This window comes from Polyergus mexicanus, unplaced genomic scaffold, assembly GCF_030449975.1.
Source record: "Polyergus mexicanus isolate NDT 795.1 unplaced genomic scaffold, iyPolMexi1.0 SCAF_18, whole genome shotgun sequence".
In the NCBI taxonomy this organism is placed as follows: domain Eukaryota; kingdom Metazoa; phylum Arthropoda; class Insecta; order Hymenoptera; family Formicidae; genus Polyergus; species Polyergus mexicanus.
Genome location: NW_027223338.1, coordinates 1387098 through 1405297, shown reverse-complemented (window position 1 = coordinate 1405297; position 18200 = coordinate 1387098). Strand labels below are relative to the sequence as shown.

The window sequence follows — 18200 nt, the reverse complement described above, 5'->3', positions numbered from 1 at the left end:
ATTCTAGAGATCGAAATAAGTTTTTTTTTTTCCCTATAAACATGGGTCCGCAAATGAACCCTCCTCCGAGCTAGAGGCCACTAAAGTTTGGAGAAAAAATTAAAAATTGACTGTATTTCAGAATAAAAATTGCAGAAGGTTGAAATTTGGTATAGCCTGGTAAATTATGAAGTAAAGTAAGCCAGCGTTGCGAATGTTTGGTCAATTTCACACATTTTCACGAATTTTACCTCGGAAGGGGGTTTCATTCGCGGACCCATGTTCGTAAGAAAAAAAAAGTCTTGTTTTGACCTCCAAAATACGCTCCTAAAGTTTAGCGCATCATTTCAGATACACCCTGTATATAGCAATGTGGAAATATAGATTTATACATAAATATTAATATAATATTTTAATACACATGTGACAATATCTTCATCGTTACGCGCATAATTTTTCATCGTAATGTAGTCTAAATATTTGTCATATTATTTCCTCATAATATATTATATAACAGCGGCGTTTCGTGAAAAGATCGCATCTCTAATATATCTCAACGTTATTTACAATACTTTTAATAATGTAAACGATATATTGTATTTTTCAATAGATCAAGCTGATCAATTTTCGTAAGAAGATTGATCCAAAGACGAAGACACAAAAGGTACACATCAATTTCATACCGAATGTGAGATTCCTGTTTGCGAAACCGCATTTCCGGTAGGCTCCACCGAAACGTAGACTTTACCTGCAGATTACAGACGACCAATCGTGGCCTAGCTGGCGAAAACCCGTAAGGTGTCCGGCCGCTTATTTTTCCTCAGAAGGGTGAAATGCCAAAGTGGGGGATAAGTCGCGGGGGTGGGAAGGTGTATGGGATGGCCAGCCTTGGGCAAAAGAGGGGAAAAGGCGGGAAAGTGGGGTAAAATAGGCCGCCGAGTGGGGACGAGGAGGGCGATACTTAGATGGTAAATCGCGGAGAAGGGGCAAAACTAAAGGACGGAGGGTGAAGGGGGTGAAACAGGGGGTAGGCGCACCGATAGGCGTCCGAGCGACAGAGTCTACACTTCGTTAACCCATTGCAACGTTATTTAATTTGCAGAGTACACGGCGGCGAGACTCTCTGCCTCGGGTAATTTCGAGCTTTCAACGAATCAAATGGACGTCAAAACAACGTCGCTATCGTCTTTATATCGACGCACGCTTTATATTCCGAACAAGATTGAACGAGGTCGAGCTTGGAATCCTCGGATACGTCACTCGAGACAAGAGCAGCGAGACAGAAAATTGATTTAAACGTCATAACCGGCAAAGAGAGAAAGAGACAGGAGAGAGGGCAATTTTGTTATTAAGCTTTATTATCCCCTCTCCCCTTTTATCTCGATAAAAACGTCGCGTTACTAACATTAAAAACATGCGCGCTATGGAAATGCGCACCTTGTTTCGAGAGCTAACTCGATACGCTCTGAAAAAAGAGCCTATCCTCCCTTCGACCAGCAACACCCTGCTTGTTTTTCAGCCAGGTGGATGAAAATCGATAATCAAACAAAAAAATACGCAACCTGCTAGGGAAAACCATCGCGACCCTCGCGTACCCCTTTTTACCCTTGCTAACAACTAACCCCTAATCATGACACCGTCAAGAGGCTTTTTTCTAGGATACCTTTTTATAATCGTGCAACTTTGTCGGGGTCGTGAGTAAGAGACCATCGGAACGCGGGATAAAAAGTGTTCACCCTCGACGTTGCATTGGCAGTGATGACAGGTTGTGTTTATATTTATATGCCGCATACACTCGCGCATGCGATACCAGACGATGATGATTTATCTGCACGAATGCACACGCTCTACTGCAACGTTAGGTAAATATGAGAACTCACCGTTTGCCCGATGACTGATGACAGTAAAAACTCGTACGCAGTGTAAATCCCAGTTGCATTGTTGTGCAAAATCCGGACGCTATACCCGGCGCCGACGACGTGGCTTTCATACGGACTTAACGTCATACAAAATTCTGTAAAATTAATAGGATTGTCGATTTATCGGTGAAATTCACATTTTGCAAATCGTCGGAATAATATTTTTATTTATATTACGATTAAACGATAAAACTAGCTAAAACTAACTTATAACCTAGTTTAATTTCGTTATCCTAATTTAGCCGTACTACAGCTAATTATGCGACTTACGTTAAATATAGAGAAATATTGTATAAGCAACATATTCTTTATGAGAATAATGGTGAAATAGTTTCTTCTCTCATTCACGTGTATTACACGTGTCAACAATAACAAGACGATAACAAGATAACGAGACTCGAAGATCGTTACTAATTCAACGCATTGTTTGATCACGTTTTAAATATTATCACGCGGCGGGGAACGATAGTTGAGAAGCGAACCACGTGTGGATTCGATTCGACCCGAATGTGTCGGCTGTTGGTAGCGAAAGCGCTATCGGTCACCTCGACGCCTGTAAAACCACGTCGATATTACGAGCCGCTGTTGGTTCGTGTCTGAACTGAGGTCGTTCGATCCTGTCCCGAACCCATCCACGTTCGTCTGTCACGGACTCTCGAATCTTTCTCGTACGCCAAATCCTTTTCGCGATATCCGCCATTCAATATCCTCGAGACCTTGTTACGCATTTAGCCATAAATCTAATTTTTCGAGCAAAACTGTTTTTGTTTTTTTTTTCTTCTTTTTTTTCTTTCTTTCTTTTCCGATTCAGGCGGAGGATATTTAATATTGAAAATTGCGTGAAAATTCCAAATAAACTAGAATTCGCTAAATGATTGAAACGGTAACAAGCATTATCAAGAACAAAGGTGCATAAAACGCGAGAGTCAATTACATGATAATGGTTAAATTATCGGAACGCTTTCATTGTTTTAAACGGTTTTATCTCGTTGGATAGACAGTTGCGATAAAGAAAAAATAAAAAGTCGAAGGAATCAAATTAATATAGTTCTTTAGGAGGCAATTTTAAAGAAGTTAGTAAGATTAGAAATGAAATAACATCTTGCCGACGATTCCTCGTGCGCACGTGGACCTTTTGCATCTAAAAGAGCTCCGCAGAGAAAGATGAAAGGTCGCAGGATCCGAAGGTAGAAAAAGAGAGAATGTATAAGTCGCGGCAAAAGCCCTCGCTGCAGCGAGGCTGCACTTTTTAACTTCACGTGCAAGAGGTATGGTCAGTTCGACGAGTTATTTTCATCAAGGTCGACGCTCTCTTTCTCTCTCCCTCTTTTTTTCTTTCGCTCTTTTTCCGCCTCCAACTCCCTTCTCTCCCCACGACTTATATTCTCTCTTTCTATCCCTCTCTCCGGAGCTCTTTTAGATGCAAGGTCCATACGCAAACTCGGAGACTCGGCGGATCGGCGGGAAGAAGACTTACTTCTTTTCGTTTGCGATTTTCTTTGAAAATCTTTTCGCGTCCCCGTGTCCCGCGTTAAAAATAAATAATGATCCATATTGTTGATAATGAAAGAAATAAGAGAGACAGAACTATTATATACATATTTTTTATCGTAAAATTAGACATGTAGCCTTATAATTTACACATTCTCTTTCAAACTTCTCGTCTTTATGTCAATGATATAAATTTTTTTCTCTCTCATAAATTGACGGTTTTTTTTTTTTTAATTTTCCCGAGAAAAAGATTAGAGAAGGATCAATATGTCTCGACACTTCAACTCTTTATTTATCTAATTTCATATATGCACTATTTTCGCTGTCAAAGTGTTTTATTTTATGCGCGTTCGACTCGTGTGTCAAAAATTATTTTGTCAAAAAAGAAACATGTACGGTGCGTGTCTGATTCTCTTTCGTTTTTCACAAAAGTTGTCAGTACTTTAAACTCCGCCGTTAAATAACTCTCGTTCTCGAACACCTTGGTACTCGCGATCGAATACAAAGTTGCCTTTCATTTTTATTAAAAAGCTGTTTTCGTCGCTGTATATTACGATCGAGAATATGTTACCCGCTTAACGCGCTTCGTACTCCAAGATCGTATCATCGAGCGCCGATATCGATATCATTACCGTCACTACGCCGCATATTTTGCACGATACATTTGCATGATATCGCGATGCGGCTATCGTGGAATCTTCAGGATCGTCATCGTATTGTAATCCATAATAAAGGTATCTCATATACTCTTTATACACCATCGTAATGCACCGTCGTATCTCCGATATCGCTCTTTTTTAGGTTCATGGATTTATGAATCCGCTCAAAGTCCGCCCGCCTTCCCCTGTTTCTTTTCTTTTCTTTCTTCCTAGACGCATCCTACACTAGATCCAAGCCTCCTCCAACCGGTATTCGTTCAGTAGGTGCCCACCATCGCGCCGCATATTGGCCAAGTCAGTCCCGCCAATTTTAGATGCTTCGCCTCCTTTTTTTCCTATTACCACTGTTCGCGACCGCGCCCGCCTTCTCCTATTTCTTCTTCTTCTTCTTCTTCTTCTTCTTCTTCCCTCGTCCCGGTCCCCACCTTCCATCTTCCTTCCTTCTCATCGGCCACCGCCTGCCATAGAGCTGCCATTTTATTTTCGCGAGAATGCGCGCGCTATTTTTAGCCGTTCTAGAAAACCCGCCTCTCCTTTTTCCGGGTCTTGGCAACGGTCGAGCTTCAGAGCCGATCACGACGCAATCCCAAACGCGATGCAATTTATTCTTATGCGGCCGCGAAAAATATATCGGGACGAATATTCGTCGCCGCGGTGCCAAGATGACGTTGCCACTCAGGCGCCACTGGATCATCTTTGACAATCGCAATTCGCGAGCGACAATTGCAATTCCGCTCGTTTTCAATCGTTTTCAGCTGCTGGCAGGAGAGAACGATTCTCTAATTCAGTTCTTGCTAAACGCGATCGTTGGCCATAAGTCTACAAAAATAATATACGATTCGCGTCCGGCAAAGCGATCTTTCTTTTTTCTCTCTCCGCCGCGTTTATTTGCGCTAGGCGCGCATCTTGAACTAATTTCACGCGTTACCGCATTCGCCATCAATTTGCATCATCGGCGGCTTTATTGCCGACGCGAGCTGGCCGCGATCAAGAGCTCTTTAACTTTTTCCAGATCGGATTAACTGTGTCACTCCGTCGAGAAATCATCGTTGATCTTTTCGAATTTTAATCCACACCCGGAGTAGCGTATCGTAGTACGTCGTTCAGTGCACAATAATAGCAATGATCTCAACTAATAAACTTTCCTAAAACTATTATTCCGCAGTGTTCGAACGGGATTCATAAAATTCGTACACGCAAATAGTCACCAGTCATCGCTTGAAATATGTTTTAATCGTACGCGAGCGCGATGATTAAAAGGGGGGGAGGAAAAAAAAAAAAAGAATCGAGTACGTTAGGATCGGTTACTGCAGCGTTTGTAACAATATATTTCTCGATTGTTGCAGCGAAATATTATCATTGCCGATTAATTTGGTCGCAACACGCCGCGGTTCTACGTCGCGTGTAAAACTCGATTATTTACGCTCCGGCGACGTACAATTTTAAGTTCATGCAACAATAAACACATAAGGGAACGTGAAATATTTTTATCCATTAAATCTGCGTTAGATCGGCGATACCTGTGTTTGATTGTTCGAGCGAGACGGAAAAATATTGCAATTATTCTGCACTTTAAAGAGATGTCGATATACAATATTATACAATTTTTCTACGCATATTAAAGTTAACGCTTTATATTAAATGCTGTTAATGTAATAACTGTGTTTCATTATACAATTTTACGTCGTCACGTCCAATATATCAATTTCAATTATTAATTCAACGCAGCGTCTGTTTAAGGGACGCTAATATACTAAACGAGAGATACTAAACGACTTGTCAATGGAAAAAAAAAACGTGTAAAAAGAATACGCGTTTGAAGCAAGAAAACGACACTTGAATCGAAACGCGTTCGATTAACTGCGAGCGATTTAACGGAACGTGAAAATAGCCGAACGCAGCGTACGCGAGAGCGGACGAGATAATGTTTAGTCCCATCAGAATTGTGAGTATTGATCGCGTTTCATAGTAAATATATAGTTTCATCTAGCGCATCCTAGTGCGTCCTAGTCGATAAATATGGCCGGCGTGTCCGGCGTGTTGCCGCGGTCGTCGCCGAAAGTGCGCCTTTCCGTTTCTTCTTCGCGCGGCGCAGCAACGAGGGGTTCGTGAGAGCGAGAGCGCGGGGGTCGTCGACCCCGGGGAAAATCGATCAACTGGAGATCGGAAAGGACGAGGGCCAGAGAGCGCGGTGTATAAAGTCCGCGGTGCATAGCGAATGCACCGACGCGATGCGTTGCGGACAAAGCGCGTTGCGCCTCGGCTCCGCGCGCGCGCGCTCGCTGATAAACTACAATTGTGCGTTTCTTTCACCGAACTGTGAGATGAAGTAAAAAGGAAAAAAGAAAAAAAAAAGAAAAAAAAAGATTTTTCGAACGCCGAAAGATCCTTGAATCTTTCCGGTTTCGATGCGACCTCTCGACGGTGTATCTTTGCCGAAGGCTAATGCATTTTTATGCGCGTTTGATTCATACGCTTGTCAAGGATCGATGCGATAATAAAAATATAAGACTCGCTGCGAAAAGAATATTTTTTAAACGATAAGAAAAATGTTTGTATATAACATCATATCTCTATCCTATCATATAATGTACAATTATTATATTATTATATATATATATAAAACATTCAGTTATAATATGCAGAAACCTCGTGCAAATTATGGCCCCGTCCACCACGAAGAGTTTATCCGACAATAATGACGGGCTCAAAACCCGCTGCCATATCGCACGATCTCGATTCCTAGCGCAAAAAATCGTCGAGTGCGTCCTTCAACGAATATTTTGCCGCGTGTATACTCTATATTGGCGTTAACGAGGCCTCCTCCGCGAAAATCGAGACGAGACAAGATGACAGAGAGACGCAACCGCACGAAGACGTCCCTTTTACCGCAAGGGTACGCGTCGCAACACGCGAATAAGGATCGGCGTGTCTCACGTTCGCGTATTTTCGGACAATTTTCCCTTCCCCGATGCGACGAGAAAGCCGCGCGAGAAAGAGAAAAGTCTCTTCTCATCCTCCCCACCGTTCTCGCGACCGCCACTCCTAAACCATCGTGCGTGTTCCCGCGGAACGACGGAGGGAAACGGACCGACGTTTAATGTAAATCGCCACGCACGGCTTATACGCGGGCGGAAAGAGCGCGAGAGACCGAAAGCCAAAGTATAAACGGAGGAAGGAGAGAGCGAGCGAGCGAGCGAGCGAGCAGGCGATAAAGAGAGAGAGAGAGAGAGAGAGAGCAAGAGGGAGAGGAGGGTCACGAAGAGGAAAGAGCGATGGAGCTATAGAGCTTGGCGAGGTAAAGAGCGAGGTAGAGATCGAGAGGAAGAGGGAGATGGATGACGAAGGAAGATAGAGAGAAAGCAGAGAGGAGAGGTGGCAGAGCGGAGGAGGTGGCGGGTGGAAACATACATATGTATAGGTAAATGTGTACCTACGCTCGCATCTCTCTCACGCGTTCTCTTCCCTCTCTCGCTCCCTCTTCCGACCGGACCTCTTTCACTCGCCGTGTTCTCTCTTCTCCTCCACCCCTCCACCCCCCCCCGAACCACCCCCCCCGTCCCACACCGACCCGCACCCTCCGCGTTCCGTCACCGCTCCCTTCGCGTTCATCTCGTTTCCGCACACGTTTCTCTCTCGTCGCTCGCACCATCCCGCTTTCTCCCTCGGCGTGCCTCCGCGCTCACGTCGCGCCCGCGCGCATTTTTCTCTCCCCGATGCCTCCTCTTCTTTTTTTTCCTCAGCACGCCCCCGGGGCCGCCGAGTGATTTTTATAATCTGCTACTTGTTGCGCCGCACACCACCGGTTTGCCGCCCGTGTGTCCGGCGCGGCCCGCCCGGAAAAACCGGAAAATAGAGGAAAACAAAAGAGCGGCCGGCGTGGCGCGGCGTGCATCCCGTGCTGTGAGAGGGGGTGGTGCGCTCGGACGATAGCGACGGCAATGGGGGATCGGAGGGTGGGAGGAAGAGACAGGTTAGGTGGTGGCGGCGGTGGGGGTGGAAAAAAAGAAAAAGGCACCGCGGGACCAGCGGCAGCCGCCCGACGCGGCGGATCCACCGCGCGGGTGCGGGTGCGTGTGCGTGTGCGTGTGCGCGCGCGCGCCTATCCCGCGCGCGCGGTAACTGAAAATTATTTTTCGACGGCCTCCGCCGCGGCGAGTGCCCGCCGGGAATTCGCATCGGATATGCGAATATCGAATGCGCGTTCCTTTCGGCCGGCGGACAATATCGATCCATTCTTTTGCCCGATCTCGTCGCGACGCGATTCTCTCTCGCACCCTTCCACGCCCCCTCCCCTTTATTCCTTTCACGTTTTCTATAATTAATTTATCATCGTCATTATTTCGTACGCTACAAACAATGCATGCGAATGAAGCCGTATTAAAAAAAAAAAAAAAAAAAACCGATATTCTAATTTATCCTTTATAGTAGATTATTCCTTTTCGCTGTACAAACGTATAATAATATATCTGCTTATTTCTTGCATTTTCCCGACATTTTTTATAGCCTCCCCCCCTCCTCTCCTTATCTCTTCATTAGTCCGCAGAATGACAATATAATTAAATATACATCTTTCTGTTCGTGCTGTTTCAAAGTTTAGATATTCGACTAAAATAATCTTGAAAAAAAAAAAAAAAAAAAAATACGACGAAGCGACCGTGAAACTGATTTCGATTTGAAGCGTTGAACGGATTAACTGCGAAGTTTGCACGATGCAGCGAGAGACAGTTTTCGTTACCCCTGCACTCTCTCGAGATCGCCAGCGCGAGTGCAACGCGCGCGATCGATCGCAAAGTAGGAGGAGGAGAGATCGAAGGAGGGGGCGCGCGACACCTCGGCGCTACGTAACCAAAAGCTGCACCGGTCATTCTCGAAAATGCGTGTAAACATTTTGGCGCGCAGCTTTTTTTCTCGATTAACATAGAACAATGTTGCGAGTGAAACAATATACCGGCGTCAAACAACAAAGCGCAATTAAAAGCGGTTATCGAATATGTTATCGGAACCTCGCGGATTGTATTTTGCGGCGGACAAAAGTATTGGATTTTTTATAACGCGATCAAACGATCACAATGTGCGACGAGGTTGGAGGATGGAGGGGGGGGGGGGAGAAGAGTAATAATGGAACCCGACGTTTTGTCGGTTTGCAACCGCGTCGCGCGATTTTGGCCCCCCCGACCCGATCGATTCCGATCTGATAAATCATTCAGCCGAATGGAAAAAAACAACGGGCTCGACCGGTGCACCGCCATCATCGTTATCGTTTACCTTTCCTTCGCCAATGATGAAAGGTCTTTCTCTCTCTCTCTCATCGTCGACGTAACGAGAATGAAAGTCGAGGTCCGTTGCTGCCGCTCCGCACCGCGCAAAATGGCTTCCTCCTTTTCAGGAATTATCGCGATGTAGGAAGTCTCTCGCGCAGCGGAAGAACGACAAGAGAACGGAGAGAGAAGGAGCACGAGGAAACAAGAGGAGAAAGAGAAAGAGAGACAAGCCGGAGGCGGGCAACGGCAACGGCGGCGGCGGTGGCGGCCGCTGTCGGCCGAAAGTTTAAAATAGAATATCTCGCGAGTAACTTTCATCGGTCGTCAAAAAATCGCACAGTGTCGTACTTAACGGGGGGCCCTACGCTCGCTCTCTTCTCTTCCCCTCCTCCACCCACCGCAGCGAGGGAAGAAGCGGCGGAAGGAGAAACGCGAGGAGGGCAGCCGCGCATAGGCTACGCTCCGACATGGAAATATGTATAGCGAGTATGCACACGTGCGCACACAATACACACATACGCACACTCGCTTATGCACATATCGATGCGGCGCATCGAACGGCACGAGTAAGCGAGAATTCAGCGGTGATAACTCCCCCCTCTTAATCTTTCGCGCGAGTACATCGGAATATTTTAGCGCTTTTCCAGATCGCGCGGAATGACTCTGACGTGGGTGGCCTGATGGCCACTGGCCCGCGGAGAGTTTCGCGTATTTCGATTATATACTAAACGACGCTAATCGCGTCGGACTCGCGTACGCGACAAATCTCTTCGAAATGGAAAATCTTTCTGTTTATGCTTTATATCCGCTAACACGATTCTCATGATTTTCTACGTTATCGAGTTCCTTCTCAGGCGATATTATAAGAAATAATGATAATAATAATTTTATTAACGAAAAGACGAAGAATTTTTTGAAAATGAAGTATCTTTAGTGGATATCAACGCATTTTTCATTTATACCTTTGTTCTTCGATATACATGTAGATAAATATGACAATTACATCATTCCCTCCAATTTAATCGAGTTAAAAATATAAAAAGAAAGCTCTGCACGACTTTTTATATAATTTTTACGTTTTTCGAAACAAAGAAAATGAATTTTACTATTTTACTCGAAATAATAATTGGGAAGCAAAGGGAGTGGGTGCTCCCCGATCTCCACGCCAGTGAATGACGTAGCCCGTAAGGTACTCCTTGGCCGCCGATCTGCTCTCGCCCGCGTTCCCGCTAGCTCGCGTCAGCCCGTCTAGAGATCGCGCGAGTAGAGTATCGCAACGCGCTCTCGTCTGTCGGAGACGCATGCGCGGATGCGATCCGCGCGCGGCGACTCGACTCGACTCGACTCGACTCGACTCGGCTCGGTACCGCCGACTCCGACTCCCGGCTTCGGCTTCTCGACTCTCCGCGGCTCTCGCCCTCCCCGCCAAGGTGCATGCATGCATTCTATGCAGCGTGCACTGCATTAGATGCATTTCTAAGTCGCGCCGCAATAAATCGCAGAAATATCGAAGTCGAGACCGGTACGCGCGCGTCCCCGAGACACCTCGCGAAGCTGTGCGTCAACCGATTTCGTCGCCGCGCGAGCGCGATATCAATCGTCGAGAGAGAGAGAGAGAGAGAGAGAGAGAGAGAGAGAGTGCCCCCGGAGAGAGAGGAGAGGAAAAGAAAGAGAGCGAGGGGAGAGAGAAAGAGAGACGGATCCAGAGGGTGGAGGAGGAGACGAGATCGCGCGGTGATAAAGATCGAGAGATATATAGACGATTTCAGTGACGCGCTTTCGCGCATCGGCAGGAGCCCTCTTCTTCCTCTCTCTCTCTCTCGATCGCGTCGGAAAATCCGCGACCCCGGCAAATCGTTTCCGGTCACTAGGATCGCAGGCAAAGATTCGCCGTCGAAAGAAGAGACCGCCAATCCGTCTGCTAGGATAATCTTCGTCGCGTCATCCGTCTCTCGGTTGCGTAGTGTGCGAGTGTGCGGCTACGCGATTATCGTATCATAACCGGTCGTTGCGCGTGTGCACGCTCGTATACGCACGTATACGCACGTGCGAGTCATCGGAATCGTTCGGGACACCTGGTGAAAACCTTCTCTCGAACGCGATATTAGTTGGGATAGGATCCACGGAGATCCAGTGAGAGAATTGAATGGAATTTTCTGGAAAACTTTCGGGGTGATCGGCGTCGTCGGGGAAAATCGATTCTATCCGAAAAAGTCTGTGACTCTCGTGAAAAGTGTCTCGCGGGACACACGGATTTACCGTCGAATTCGAATCATCAGGAATATTCGGATAACTTTGACGCACCGTAACTAACGGGTGTATCGAGAGAGCCGATACAAACGAGAACGGATACCGTACGAGAGACGACTCGCACGCCACCGATAATCCGCATCCGGCTGGCGTTGCAAATCGCAATTGCAAATCGTCGCGCTCATCCAATTCGACTTGATCGAATCGTCCGAAGACTAGATCTTATCGTGAATCGATAAGAAAATTAAAAAAAAGAAAAACAATCTTGCGACAGCCAAATAAAGGATAGATGCAGAATCGTGAAAAAAACGTTAATTGACAAAATACGAGGGTGAACCGAGAGTCACGACGAGGCGAAAAAAAAAAATTTGATCGAGAGCCTCGGAAAATTCGCTATAGTACCTTTAACCCGATACACGTTTTCGCCGACACAAGTAAACGTCCGTAACACTCGCGAGAAACCGAATTTACGATCTATCGGGAGAAGCGCGCATCGAGAGAGATTCGTCTTCGACGCCGGAGAACGAGAGACTTTAGAGTCGCCCGATCGTCGAGTGGCAAACACACGATCTGCGAAAAATCTCGCCAAAGTGTACGGTAATATACGATACGAGAGATCGAACGGGAAATCCGCCGAAAGGGGGCACGCGCGTTCGCAAACGGGATTCGGATCGATCGCGAAGAGTGATCGCGATGCGCGAGATCATCGGTGAGACCAGGGATTGAGATCGAGAGGAGAAGTGAATGAGGCGCGAGAAGAAGAGACGCTGCCACTCGGGAAACGTCGTCGGATGAACTGGATAAACAGGCGAGCGAAAGAGGATGCCGATGACGATGACGAGGACGACGACGAAAATGATGATTACGGCGATAACGAGGAAATATTGAAAGGTGGCGTTGCGGAATCTGAATTAGTGTTTTCACAAAGGTAGGAAAGGCCATCGCGCGCGCGCGCGCTTACATCGAATGACTCGGCTACATGGCACTCTTAATATATCCCCGCTATCGCTATATTAACGCGCATTAAAGAGATGCTCGCGAAAACATAAGACGGAAATGATAAATCATTTTGAGACAAATGAAAAATTAAATTAGAAAGATAAAATAGAGCGGTAACGAAAAACTTTGACTTGAAATTTAATTACGGGAGATGCAAATATCATTAATAATATAAGAATTGAACAACTTAATTATCGAGTCAATTATGAAATAATTAATGCAATTGATTATAATTATTAAAATTATTTAATTTTCTATAATATATATTATATATTAATTTCGAGAGTATATGATGCAGATACAACAAACACCCTGTGTATATTTTACGCTCGAATAGTATTCCGGCCCAACATCTATATAAATACAATTATGCACGATCGTTATATTGCAGATCAAATTTAAATTCGTAAAAAAAAAAAAAAAAAAAACACGCGACTTTGAATCGCCAGCGTCTCGCTTCGTCGGATTCTCTCATACTCTCGACCTTAACAAACATTTAATATTCCTTGCTTGCAGAAACTCTGCCGGGTACGCTTTAGACGCAAAAACTACTACTAACAAAACCGAAAGACCGTGGCGGGATGGAGAAATGACGTCGGGAAAATCTTCCCAACGTCTCCCAATCCCGTTTTTCGTTTCTCTCGGAGATATCGCTTTGAACCCTACTACTATCGCTATCGTTGCTGTTGCTACTGCTGCTGCTGCTGCTGCTGTTGCTGCTGTTGCTGCTGTTCTGCCGCCCCAGCTTCCTCGACGAACATGCCGAGAGTGTCGGCGTAGCTACCTCGAAAACCGACGAGGTATCGAGGATCGACCGTAGACAATCCGTGGCAGGGTCGTGCGGAACGATCGATCGAATAGGTGCCAGAGAGAAGAGAGAGGCGGGGTGGGAGGAGGGGGGGGGGAGGTGGAAGTGGCGGTGTACGGGGAAATAGCACGAGGGTTGGTGTGAGGTTTTGGGATACGGGGTTGAAGGTGGAAGGAGGGAGTAGGGTGGCGGTGATTAGTTGCAGTGTTTTGGAAAACAATGCGCAGAATTTCGACGGCGATAAATAATAAAGGACAAATAAAGTGTATCGGGGAACATGTGAAGTGAACGTGTTGTCGATAAATAACTGCCGGCATATGTATTGCGCGTTGTGCGCCGAGAATAAAAGCGAGATGAATTTTTAAAAAAGTTCCGCGTACCCCGGAAATATCGACACCCTGCGCGCCTCTTCTTCCGTCAATCCGGACTTTTCACGGGGAAAAATTCCGTTTCCACAACGGTATAATTGGCTTGAACTGTAATAAATTATTCTAATCCTTCTCTACGAAAATTATATACAATATATAGATGTATTTCTTCTAAATAAATAATTTAGAAATATATATATATTTATATTTCAGATTGTATTCTCACAGAATATTACAATTGTTGCGCTCAAAGTTCCTTGTAATCGATAATAGAACAGCGTCCGTACGCACCGCCCGTTTTCCCATAGAATCCAGGAGAAAAGCCACGCGCTTCCTTTCCCGCTGAAAAGTATGTATAAATAAACGAGTTCGTCCCACAATAGTCTCGACGCGCATCAGCGCCATGAGAACGATGATGTTACAATTACAATAGCGTCTTTCCAGGAGATACATTCACCGACCCTACCATCGCCCTTTGATTCGATCTTTAAACACAGCCCTTAAACAGGTTCAACCCATCTTCAGATACGTCTGTCGGGAGGGAAGACGAAATATAACGCTCGCACTGAACGGAAGAGAGAGAGAGAGAGAGAGAGAGAGCGACGAAAAAATGAAAGAATTCTGGACACCGTGATGCTCGCCCCTTCTCCGACCCCCCACTCGGGTGCGTTCGCGAGGACCCCGTGCGAGATGGGCCATCCCTCTCTCGTCTCGACAGGGCCCTTCTGTCCCCCTTTTTTAAGGCGGCCGGCTGCGGGGTCAGTTTTCGACGGGCGCGCGGCGCATTAAGATGCTACGCACAAAATTTGTCATCATCGGCCGATCATCGTCGCGGATTCCACGAAATTAGAAGTTTTCGGCGAGTTCAACCCCGCGAGTTCGATGGCGAGAGACGGACGCCGCGGAAAAGAAGGACGAACCGCGGCAAAAAGGGAAAGAGAGAGAGAGGAGAGGAAGAGCAACCACGCACCGGCTGGATCGCTTCTGCAGTGATGAACGCGTGATGGATATTAAATGGACGCACGGTACGCATGCGACAGATTAATTTCATTTACGAGGTGCCGCTTCTAGCCAGGGAGGTTCTAACAAATATATGAGTTACACGCGCGCAGAGTCGTACGCGCTCGACTAAAAATACTCGTCGATCCCTTTTCGGCGTTTTATCGTCGCTCGGAATCGCTCGCGGATAATTATCGGATCGATTGTACGCGCTGCTGTCCATTCAATCTTGCCTGGATCGTACAATTACAATATTTACGCGCGCGAAATTAAATGATGCTTGACGCGTTCCCCTTAAATCCACACGTATAAATGTTCTTTTTTTTTCCCCCCCATTATTTATATTTTATATATTAACATTATTTTATTTATTTTATTAAACCTTTTATTACTCCGCTCTCGTTTTCTCTCTTCTCTCGCAATTAAAAATAAAATAAAAATATTCCCTCTCATAATATTATACGAACGAAACTGTAGAATATTCATCGGTGATGTTAGCGTACGCGTGAAATTCTCGATAATGATAAGTTTTAATTTCCCCATTTTAAACAGCATATCTGATGTACTCGTTGGTTACGGATCGAAATATCTCTCGCGTTTCAATCCAAGTGACGGACGAACGAATATAACGCTCACGCAATGCAAGGACAATCGTACGAATATAGTCGCGCATTTACAGCTATAGCCCTTTAGTCAAGTGCGATGTATCCTGACGCTTGTGATTTCATACTATCGAAACAATTTCGAGTATACTTGCTCGATTCTCTTTCGCTTTATCCACGTCGTTGTTCTCATCTATTATATTTAAATCTATCTCTCCCTCTCTCTCTCTCTCTCTCTCTCTCTCTGTCTTCCAAATAATTAATCGCAAACAGTCCATACCCGATAAAAGTGGACGCGAAAGAAAAACGAGGGGTTTGTCGCGCCGTTCTTCGATCCTTTCGAGGCACGGCCTGACGTTTAATTTCGCTAATTTCTTCTTTTCTCCCGTTCGAATTACTCGCGGTACGACGCTTCGTTCCCGACGTAAGGGTTCGTTTCTACTATCCCGAGTCACCCTTATATTTTCTTTCTTCTTGAGAGGGCGCGAGGAGGATCCTCGGCACGAGGAAAGGGTTACAGCCCGCCATGAGAATGAGGGGCGGAAAAATAATTACTCTCTGCACACCGCGAGAAGAATACACGGTGCCTGCTCCGAGACGATGAGCGGGGGACAAGGAAAAAAGCTCGGATGATTCTCTTTAAACTCGCTCCCCGCTCTGTCTTTCCCTCGTAACCATCGCGGTTTTAATAACGACATTTTTTTTTTTTTGCGTTTCTCATTTTAAATACACTATAAACGCTGTAGAATTTCTATCCTCGATATTTTTAAAATTGCATATTTAAAAAAAAAAAAAAAAAAGATGAAGTAAAATAAAGTAGAGCGCCTCATCGAATTGAGATTTAAACTTCTTTTGGGGGGAATATGAAAATTTTACAACTAATTTTGTCTGGCGCGATATACACGTTATTAACGGAACAGACAAAGTTTCAAGTAGAATGATTTCGTCGAGCGAAAAGCCGCGACAAGTATGATAATAATTCATGGTGATGATGGACACAGTTATTTTCGGCGATAGAGCATACACGACGGAATAATGAGTACTATTCCATGAAGAAATATATACGCGTGGCTAAAATAAAGTTATTAATATGAAAAGATGCGCTAATTCTCGAGTCGCGCTTAACATTAAAGTTTATCCGATGTTTTCATATACGGATAACTCAATTAAAAAAATATTTAGCCAATTAAATGAATCAAAATGAATAAAATAAAAGGACCGGCTCGACGGTATATAAAATGTTCATAAAGCTACAGAAATTTAATACTTTACGAATTGTTCGATTAAATGCAATGGCAAGCTGTTTGTTTTGTTACGAAATGTAATAGGCAAATAAAATAAATGGAAAATCTAATTATTACAAAAGCGCCGTTATATGCGACAGATTGAAAAAAAAAAAAAAAAAAAAAAAAAAATGTTTCGCTTCCCAATTTGTCAAAAAGAAGAGAGAAAACTTCTTTTACACGAGATTCTATTATCCTTACGACAGATTGAATCGTCCAATCGCAAGCCGGAAATTAGACTTTTTCTTTCCTTCTAGAAAGATAAAAAGTTCCTTCTCGCTTTCTTATCTGTCAGGCGCTAAAGTTAAAGCGGCCGGAGAAAGTCGTCGTTCATGATCTGAATAACGAAAGTTGTCTACTGAAATCAATTCTTCGATGTGCCGTGCAAGGGAAAAAAGGAAAAAAAAAAAAAAAAGATCATCCACTCCAATTCGATCGATCCGCTATCGTTTGATGTGTACAATATACTTTTTGATTGTACACAGTTATGAAAAAAGAGGTATCCATCCCACAAAGTCATTTCAATTGCGCTTTATTGATCAAAACAATGAAAGAGCCATGTAACGAATGGAGAAGGACGATAGACAGAGATAGAGGGGGAGTTTAAAGGAACAGAAAGAGAGAGAGAGAGAGAGAGAGAGAGAGAAAGAAGAGAAAAGGGAAAGAGCGCGGAAAAGAGTTGGGGGAAATACAGAGAGGGTGGATCGCCACTGACGAAAGATGGCGTAAAAATGGAGGGTGAAAAATGTAGAAAGGGCGAACCCCAATGTTACTCGGCTCTCTTTCTTTCTTTCTTTCTCTCTTTCTCTCTCTCTCTCTCTCTCTCTCTCTCCCATTCGCTTTCTTTTAGGCGTTCCGATGGGAATACGCCTACCTAAACGCGCTGGAAGATTTCGAAATTTTGCAGGTGGCATCCCTAGGGCCACGCGGCAACTTTTTAAGACGATTTCCATTAGCGTGCCAAAGAGGGATATTCATTGTTTAATGCTGCTGATTTACAAATGGAAATATCTTAAAAGCGTCGTTCGGTCTAAGAAAGAGATAGATCAATGTTCAACGGCGCGATTCTATCGTTGTTGCGGTTCGTTTAGTCAACGTGTGACGTAGATAATTTAATTATATTTTCAGATCAGATACGATTTTCTTATTACATCGCAATTATGCTCATTGTCTTGCGAATTCGTAACTTTATCCAACTCCGTTTTTATCCCTCAAAAATATCCGTGTCGATAAAAGTACAAATGTTTATTGCGCGCTATTTTAACTTTAAGCAACGCCTGTTTCGTGACGCGAATACCAGCGGGTTAATTTCAACTCATCGATTAATCCGTCGACGTGCATTTACGCGGTAATGTTATAAAAGTCCACTCGTGTCGTTCAGCCAACTTTTCAACTGCGCTAAAATAGTGAGAAAACGAAAAAGAGACGAACGCGGAAAAGCGAAAGCTAATTTTACGGATTTTCTCGCATTCTGAATAATTCAAGGCTGGCAACGAAATTCGAATATGGTCGGGAGGGGCAGCGATACGGGTGAGGGGGAGCGACAGGGTGGCGGGGGGGGGCACCAAAGTTAAAACAA

General features: G+C 44.8%; 1 long non-coding RNA gene across 2 annotated transcripts in view; it reads right to left on the bottom strand.

The window, feature by feature from the left end:
- Window positions 1-18200, bottom strand: part of LOC138941270 (uncharacterized) — a 244728-nt gene that overhangs the window by 109893 nt on the left and 116635 nt on the right. For both annotated transcript variants that reach the window (XR_011448152.1, XR_011448151.1), the window contains exon 4: window positions 1860-1993. This is a non-coding gene — a long non-coding RNA (uncharacterized lncRNA). The remainder of the gene's footprint in view (window positions 1-1859; window positions 1994-18200) is intronic.